The 9,909-nt window shown below is 42.0% G+C and overlaps 1 protein-coding gene across 1 annotated transcript in view; it reads right to left on the minus strand.

Annotated features, from left to right (window-relative positions):
- The window catches only part of PCMT1 (protein-L-isoaspartate (D-aspartate) O-methyltransferase), a 138,154-nt gene that overhangs the window by 127,623 nt on the left and 622 nt on the right, over positions 1-9,909 (minus strand). The window lies entirely within an intron of this gene.

The raw sequence follows: 9,909 nt of genomic DNA on the forward strand, positions 1-9,909 counted from the left end.
TCGGAGCAACAGAGCGACAGTTCCAGAGTGAAAATGAAATAGAATTTCCCCAAGAGCAGCTTTTTAAAACACTGAATGCCTGAAATCTGGTATTATAAAATTATATTATCTTTATAGGATAGCTATTATAGAACTTTGTATCTTAAATCCGATAGTAGAACCCTGAAGTTCAGGGATTTTTAGCAGCCCAGAAAAAAGATATAGAAATGCCTTGAAGTAATTATACATAAATGGGCTACACTTAATGGATTTAGATTAACTTTACGAGCAACTTTTTACTATATCAGCACAGTCTGCATTAACTGGATAAACTGTATTTTATTTTTTCAATGTGTATTATTTGCTTTCCTGTGCTATACATCTATACGGATCAAAGAGGCCACTCTAAAGATATCCCTCTTCCTGAGATTTGCAGTTCAGAACTTTAGGAGGCATTTGCTTTGCTTACAACAGCTTGGCCTCATCCTTCACAGCTTGTGTAGGATACATTGTTGATGCCCCATTGTACCTGCTTTGAATAGATAAAATTGTGTTGTGAGCCATCAAGTCATCCTGACTTATGGTGACACTAAAGGCAAGCCTATCATGGTGTTTTCTGGCAAGATTGTTCACAGGAGGTTTGTCATTGCCTTCCCCTGAGGCTAGGAGCATATGACTGCCAGGGTCACTGGTGGGTTCATGACCAACCTGGGAATCAAACTCGGTCTCCAGAGTCATAAGTCAACACTCAAACCACTATGCCACACTAGCTCTCAGATATGTAGTCTCTGTGTAATTTAGTGCTCTTCATCTCTTGGGAAAATCTGGCTGTCACCCAAAGGCCAGAGAGATCCACCATATCCAGTCCCCATGATACCTTTTTCTGGATAGAGGCTTACATTATAGTTAACAGACTGGAAGTCTTAATAAAATACAACTTTAACCTAGTTAAAAATATTGGATAATAAATATTATCTTACCTATTGCTGAGGAGAATCCATATTGGGTTGCATTTGCGTAATGGCAGCGGTCTGTTGCAAGCATTACTTCGAATACTCTATCTGATTTTATTATTCCATTTTCTGAAAGAGAGGAAATTAAGTCAAAACTTAAAACAGTATTATTCCATATGTTACCATATCCAATTCCAAGAGTCTTTAGAAAACTGACTTGATGTAATGCTTAATTGTAACTTTTAATATTACATTGCATGTATATTTTAATATGTCTACATTACTCAGTATAAGGAAGGAAATGACCTATTAAGAGAGTGGTAATCTATATAATATGCCACTTGAAGCAGCTTGAAGTAACCATTTCATTATTACCACATCAGTTTATTTTTTTAAATATGGCAGTCAAGAAATTACTTAACTTCAAAATAATTTGGGCCTGAACAGACAGGCCAAAATAAAGCTGCTTTGGGTCACTTTGGAGGGTATGCTGTTTAAATGACACACACATCTTAAGCGGCCAGAGCTGTGCCAAAGCTTTGCCACAGTTACGGCCTCTTAGGATGCATGCAACATTTAAACAGCATACCTCCAAAGTGAACCAAAGCAACTTTATTTTGGCCTGTCTGTTCAGGCCCTTTGAAACATTCTCCAATTAGTCAGAAGTTAAACCAAGAATGTCTTGGTATGTTTTGCGTTGATTATAACTGTTTTCAGCATATAAATTCTTCTAAAAAAAACTTTATGACCATTAAGATTTATAAAGTCATAAGCCAAATACTGAAGAATACACATCAGGACTTTTCATCAGGATCAAGAATGACCAAATTTGCTAAGGGTACTGTAAGAAAATGGCCTAATGGGAAAAGGGCCATTTCTGAGGTGATCTGCCTTTCTCTTTTTCTTCATATTTTCACCTTACATCACCCATCCCAGGAAACCTTTTGTTCTTCCTTAGGTAGCTTCCTACAAATGCTTCTAGAACCAATGTGGTTTCTGGACAGGCCAGATCTTACTGTTTGACTATCTCTCGCACTTTCCTCTTGCATCCCCTGTGCCACCATCCTCTGAATTGACTGCCATTCATTTCCTAAAGTTATGCAACACATTTATATATTCTGTTTGCAGCAAAGCACAGATGTATTGGTAGAGGAAACCCAGGAAAGACTGGGACAATGGGACAGGATGTGTAAACCAATATCCATGTATTTATTACTTGTCCTTAGCCGCAGCAGAAATAGAACAGTGTGCAATGTTTTAGTTATGTAAAGTCTAGCAAATCCATTCTAAACCATCTTAACAAATTCAGCACATCTAAGAATGTGCCACAGTTTTATGAGGAATCAATAATAATAATAATAATAATAATAATATTTTATTTGTATACCGCCTGTGGCGAACCCAATCCGGGCGGTTGACAACAGTGATTATAACAGAGTAAAATATAAAATAAAAACATTATAATCCCTCCCCTCCTTATAAAAGTATTAAAAATATGACAGATTAAAAACACAATATCAAACTAAAATTAGTTAAAACAAACTAAAAACCCTGGTGTCCCTCTGGAGATCCTCAACCATCACTGAAGATGGGGCCACGAGAGGAAAGAGGGGATCAGGGAGCCCAGGCCGGGATGGTTAATCTGGAAAGGTGCCGGAAGAGATCCGTCTTGACAGCCTTTTTTAAAGCTGTCTAATGATGTCAACTGACGGATCTCATTCGGCAGGTCGTTCCGAGTTTGGGGGCGACAGCAGAAAATGCCTCTGGAGGTCGCCGCAAGCCTAGATTTTAGGCTGCAGTAAGTTCCTCCCAGAGGACCGGAGAGCGCGGGGAGGATTATACGGGAGGAGGCGGTCCCTGAGATAGCTGACCCAAGCCATTTAGGGCTTTAAAGGTTAAAACCAACACCTTGTACTGGGCCCGGAAGCTAATAGGCAGCCAGTGGGGGACCTCAGAACCGGAGTAATGTGGTCCCTCCTAGTGTACCAGAAATAAGCCTGGCTGCCAATTTTGTACCAGCTGAAGCTTCCGAGCCAAGCACAAGGGTGCCCCAAGTAGGTGCATTACAGAAGTCCAGGCGTGAGGTTACCAGTGCGTGCACAACAGTTTCGAGGTCCCTTACTTCCAGAAAAGGGCGCAGCTGGCGTATCAGCCGAAGCTGATAGCAGGCGCTCCTGACCGTCGCATTTACTGATTTGTCATCAGGAGCGACGAGTGCGGAGCACCCCCAGACTGCGAACACAGTCACTGGAGGAAGGTACATAAACTGAAGGGACTGACACCTGAGCCTGTATCCCTGATCTGACTGCCCTGGATGGACATTCTCTTTGAGAAGTGCTAAAGAAGGGACTGGTCCACTTTCCTGATCGTAGGCTAAGAAAATAATGGACCCCTCTCCAATAATCCTAATCCAGAATCTTTCTTTTCAGAATGGAACAAAAGTAGAAACAGGAGCTGTACCTTAGTTTCTGGCATACAATCAACATTGCTATCCTTTATATTCAGTTTTGCTCCCATTTCATTATTGCTACTAGTATCTAGTGAGGTAAAAAAAATGTTAAGTGCTTTCCTCTCACTTCGCTCTGTTTGTTCTTTTTTCATATTTAAATATAGAATTAGCGGCTATCTCTAAGCTTCAAATGTTTTAAAATGCAGATCATTGGGGAACATTAAAATCATATGTATTGTATATAGCACGTGATGGTGAACCTTTTCGAGCCAGAGTGCCCAAACTGCAACCCAAACCCACTTATTATTGCTAAGTGCCATGTCCCTCTGGCTTCTCGTAACAACTCTGGCAAACTCTGTGCTGGGACAATGGCCATGTGCACCGAGAGGGCTCTGAGTGCCACCCCTGGCATGCGTGCCATAGGTTCGCCATCACTGGTTATTGTCAACCCCCTGTCTTGACTTCATCCCCAAGATTTTCTACTGGTTTATAGGACAATGTCAGGGATGATGGGAGTTGTAGCTCTTCACCTCTGGCTTGAACTCACCACCTGGTTGTGCACCGCGCTGACCAGTTTTGGCCAGTGGTTATAGCTTAGCAAGAGTTACAGAGAATAGGCTGAAGACCCCGACAAACTCTCCAAGCCTTCTCACTCTTGCTTCCACAGAAGTCTTCACCCTTCTTCAGGATCCAGCTGGTTCTTGTAGCTTCACCCAAGACACCAGACACTCAGTAGTCTTAAATAAAAGATCTGCTTTATTCTACTATATACAGCTCCAAGACTATCCAACACAAACATACTACTCCTACTATCCACTACTACCCACAAAATACATTGGGATGCATAGTCATTATTATAGTCAATGCTGGTACCACCCACTGTTGTCTGTTTCTACCCAGTAGGCGTGTACATCATTCTCATGGTTCCTTGGTTCATCCTACAATTAGTGATTTTCATTCAGCCTTGACCACTAACTATTGTCAGGTGTGTCCAATTATCCACTTTACATTTCTTGTCCTTGGCATTCAGGACTTGTTAATTCTATTACCATTTACACCTGTGTGGTTCTCAATTGGCTTCTGCTGAGTCACCCTGACTCTCACATACATGTTTTATTTCATTTACTGTTATCCCATGTTGCTTTTTCCTCAAGTTTGTGGGTGATTTCAACTGACTGTCTGTACCATCAACAGAATCATGAAATGTCCGAACACATTTCAGGATGTCTGCTATATTACCTTAGCTACTGTATTTACAGTGAAATTTAAATGAAAAAAAATTGTCATTCAGAACCTTTCCAGAGCTTTTCATGGTACTAGGATTCTATGTCCATCATTCAAGGGCGTGAAAGAGTAAAAATGAAAAAACTTCACATTATAGTCCCTTACAAGCAAAATACATATCTGCGTGCAAAAGCAACCCTAAAGAAATTCTAAGGCTCATCTCATCTAAGTGATTCACAAATTCACCACCACCTCATTAATAAACTATGGTAGAGCTTTTAGCTCTAAACTGATGGTGCCTCAAGAATAAGAATGCGAGTGGGAATACAAGCTTATGTTTACTACTGCGTTCCATAACCAATGTCCTCAAGAAGACTTTAAAACAAGCAATTGCACTAAACATTATCACTACATTTCCAGAAGCTACAAGCAGGGTGGAGGGTCATAAATGTATTGGGGTTTTAGTAAGGAAGGTATTTTTAAACATTTAGTAACTAGGAAAGTAGGAAAGCAAGCCGTTCGTTTTAAATTAGATTACTGTAATTCTTTTTAGAATTTTACTGTATTTATGTAATTTTAATTATGCTACTTCTTATGATTATTTTGACCCAAATCTTGTTAGCTGCTGGTGTGTGTGCATGTGCAGGTTTGTTTAGAAAGAAAAGATACATATTTTGGAAATAAGACAAAATCATTACAGTGGTACCCCGGGATACGAATTGATCGCGTTACGAAATTTCCGGGGTACGAAAAAGTTAGCTTGGAAAAACTGTTGGGATACGAAGGTTTTTTCGGTTACGAAATTTTTTTCGGTGTGTTTCGGCACTTTTTGGCAGAAATTTAAAAGCCGCGGCTTTCCAGTGCTAGCGGTTCGGGTGCGAAATCTTTCGGGTTACGAACGGCGCCGCGGAACGAATTATTCGTAACCCGGGGTTACCACTGTACAAAAAATAACTGCCATCCTCCGGCCTTGAGGGAGTGAACGGCTGGCCCAGCTCCACCAGGCTGCCTGAAGAAGAAGAGCCTCTCTCCAGTCCATCTGCCTTGGTCCAGGCCTCAGAGGGAGAGAGGAACCACTGGACCTAATCCCTTTCCCTCCACCATTCCCTTCTCCTTTTGTTGTCTGTTTTTAGATTGTTAAGCCTGAGGGCAGGGAACTGTCTAATTAAAATAATAATTGTAAGCTGCTCTGTAGCCTTTAGGGCTGAAGGGCGGGGTATAAATACCATAAACAAACAAACAAATAAATAAAATATGTAAAAACAAAGGCAACCAATATCATGGATATTTACATTTCACTTGGAATGTTGTGAAATCATTTGCCATACAGAAATATGTTTAAGTCTTATCCTTTTCTCAGATGCATGAGAACAGCTACACACCACACTTCGTTTACAATTAAACCATCTGGTAAATGGGGTCCTATGATTTTAGCAGCCTAGTATATCTACATGACTGATACATAAGAGGTCCTGAAAGGGAAAAAATGTAATGCTCTAAACTGTCTGCTTCTTTTATAAAACTACTCCTTACAGACAAAATAAAGGATATTGAGCCACTGGCTTGACTGACAAGATGAAAGGAAGAGTCGATGCAACTGATTTCTGACACAGACCTATAAAACAGTACATCTTTGCTTGCGAGGTTCTCCTTTGTCTGGCACAAGATCTTCTCATGGAGCACAAGATTCTCATTGGCTGATACTCAGAACTTCAGCACATGTGTGCTGTTGCCAGTTGTACAATCCCATAATTAAAACGCTTCATAAGGAGCAACCCCAAGACAAGCACGATAACTTTATAATCATGAATCTAGTTATGCAAAGCAGTTTTTGAGATGGTCTACAAACTTCAGACACAAACTGAATTCATTCTTAAACACCACTGCAAAGGAACAAAAATCATTGCCTTGAGTCCCTGTGCTGGAGAAAGGGGGGGATATAAGAAAAAAAATAAAATAAAAATAATAAAATGATTTAATTTTAAGAACTACAAAAGGCCTGTCATAACAGCAACTCAATACAATGGGAAAGTTTGTACAACACATACATATGGTGTAATAGTAGCTTGAGTGCTGGACTATGACCCTGAAGATCAGGGTTTGATTCTCCGCTGGAGCAATAAAAAACCCACTGGGTGAGTCACACTGTCTCAGCCACAGAGGATGGCCATGGTACCCATATAAATGTGCCCGAAAGCACCACTTTAGTTGGTTGCCATAAACTGGAAAGAATTGAAAGCATCATATATTTTAAGATCAAAACAGTGAATGATTAGGGTTGCCTTCAGTCAAAAATGGCTTGGGGCACAACTGAACAACAACGCCACCAGACTCGGCCAAATGAAGCATACGCTATTCCCCCTTCTGTCTGGCTTTCTTCTTAGGGAGCTGACAGGGCCACTGCCCTCTGCCTCCAGCTGACATGGAGAGGATGAGAGACACAAGAGATCAGGGCAGCAGCAGAACTGAGGGGCCACCCAGAGAGAGCTGGTTGCATAAGAAGAGAGAAGAAAAGAAGGGCGCTGCCACACTCTCCAAGCAGCCGTCAAAACACCACACAGAGAGACAGGGGGTGCCCATTGAGCTAGAAACCCTAGTCTGCCTTGGGCTCAAATCTGCTTGCCCAGCTTTTCTAAGGGAGCCATGAGAAAGACATTGGACCTTATCACACGTGGGGGGGGGGGTTGCAGCTCAGATCCGCAGTCATTCCTGTTCTAGCAATGCAAAGCGTGTTTTTTCACACCAGGTCCAGAGTCACTCCTGTCTAGCAATGTGAATTAAGATTAAAACGTGATGTTTTACCACACCTGGTTGCCTTTCCACTGCCCTTCTGAACTGAGGGGGAAGCAGAGTCAGTTCTATTGCAAGCAAGTGACATGATGTGGATTCAAGCAAAGGGGAGTGAGTGCACATTGCATTACCACACCGGAGGGTTCAATTGGCACCCTTGCACATGCTCAGTGGGGCTCTGGATGCTGTCCTCCTTCCCTGCCCCCTCCTGAGCTGTCATCCTTCATCGGGATGAAGAAGCAGTCAGGGGATGATGGGATAGATGGCAGTTTGGCAGAGAGGGTGAGATGGGGATGCAGGAGCAATCGGGGGATGATGGATGGATGGCAGGGGATCCCTGGGGCCAGGATCGGGATACAGGAGAAGGCAGAGGATGATGGGATAGGTTTCTGGGGGTCGCTGGGGCCAGGATTGGGATGCAGGAGAAGGCGGGATGATGGGATAGGTTGCTGGGGGTCGCTGGGGCCAAAATTGGGATGCAGGAGAAGGCAGGGGATGATGGGGGACAGTTGCTGGTGGCGCTGGGCCAGGATGGGATGCCGGAGAAAGGCAGGGATGATGAGATATGTGCTGGGTCACTGGGGCCAGGATTGGGATGCAGGAGAAGGCAGAGGATGATGGGATAGATTGCTGGGGGTCGCTGGGGCCAGGATTGGGATGCAGGAGAAGGCAGGGGATGATGGGATAGGTTGCTGGGGGTCGCTGGGGCCAGGATTGGGATGCAGGAGAAGGCAGGCGATGATGGGGATGATGGGATGGGTTATAGAGGGGGCGAGATGGCATGAAGGAGGAGGAAGGGGCTGACGAAGCAGGACATAGGGGGCCAAGAGGGGTGACATCGGAGTGGTTTTCCACACCAGACCAATTCGCAGTGCAATCGAAGTAAGCCTGGAAGTGAATTCTGTGAAGTTGCTTTTTTCCGGTTTTACCAAAATGAGGGGTCACTTTGGAATCACTGTGGAAGCACCTTGCAAGGAGCTCCCATAGAAAGGAATGGCGTCTGATAACACATTCATGTTAGGATGTGAATGCGCATCATTGGAAGCGCAGTCACATCGGAACTGACCTGCAAAAGCTCTAAAAATCTCTGTGTGATAAACCTCATTGGTGCAGAAGTCAAGGGAAAAGGAACAGAGTCCATTGGTTATTTTCCTTTCCTTGTCTTTCTTCTTACTCTTCTGCAGAAGGATTTATTATTATTATTATTATTATTATTATTATTATTATGCTTTATTTATATAACGCTGTAGATTTACACAGCACTGTACGTACAAACAATAAAACAGATAAGAGTAAACCTGCCCATGGCGTGCAAGCTAAGAAATAAAAGCATATTACATATAAATAATACAAAACAATACAGGAAAGGGTTCAATAAAGTAAAGCAGGCAACAAATTGGAAAAGAGAATTTGGAAAAGGAGAATAAAGCAAACTTTAAGTATGAGCCTAAGAGAAAACATCTATAAATCTCAATACAGGTGGTACTTAACCCCGTATAAACTATCCAAAATTAATAAAGATAAGAAAAATATATGTTGGAGATGCACAAAGAGGTTGGGATTTATTTACATTGCTGGTGGAAATGTGGAAAAGGTAAAAATTATTGGAAGAAAATACATGCAGAAATGAGAAAAATATTTAAATTTCAGAAATACGTGGATCCCAAAATGTAGCTCCTGAATATAATTGAGGATAATAAACTGGAAGAGCAAGAAGGGAAACCGTTATTCTATACAACTGTGGCAGCAAGAATGGGATTATTATTATTATTATGAGCGAAATATTGGAACAAAGAGAAGAAACCTTGAAAGTGGAGGAATGGAGGCTGAAGGGAGGATCTCTAGGGATAAACTAAGTGTGTTACTGAAGAAACAATCTTTAAAGGACTCCCATAAAGAATGGAACCTATGGAGAAATTATATGCAAAATGAAAAAAGAGCAAATAATGATGGGAATTTTTGAAGAATAAAGAATCTTAGTTATAAGTTGGAGACACTTTAATAAATAATACAAATGTCTGGTAGAGGATTTGGTGAAAATTTAAAGGCATTTGGTAAAGTGATGAAGACAGAAATAGACAGGTATGAAAAGGGTTGGAATCTGAGGGGGTTTATGTGAAAAGTAGGAGTAAGTATGAAATGGAAGGAATGAAAAGATAGGAACGGATCTCGCTGGTGAGAAATGGGTAGTAATAATAATAATAACAATAGTGGAGATAATTAATTATAGGCCTAGGGGTAATTTCGGGGTCTTATGTGAGAAACAGAGGTGTTTTTCGGGGGGTTGTGTATGTTTTATGTCTTAAAAGCGCGTAACATTTTATTATTGTTGTTGTTATTATGAAAAGGGCCGGAGGGAGAGGCACCCGCCCTCCGCCTCAGGACGGCGCCGCGGAGGAGGCCGCCTCTAGGCTTCCCAGTTCCCTCCCTCCGCTACAGATCGTGCGCCATGGGCAGGTTTACTCTCATCCTCTTTATTGTTGGTATGTACAGCACTGGGCAAATCTAATACTG

The sequence above is a fragment of the Sceloporus undulatus genome, chromosome 1 (genome assembly GCF_019175285.1).
Source record: "Sceloporus undulatus isolate JIND9_A2432 ecotype Alabama chromosome 1, SceUnd_v1.1, whole genome shotgun sequence".
Classification (NCBI taxonomy): Eukaryota; Metazoa; Chordata; class Lepidosauria; order Squamata; family Phrynosomatidae; genus Sceloporus; species Sceloporus undulatus.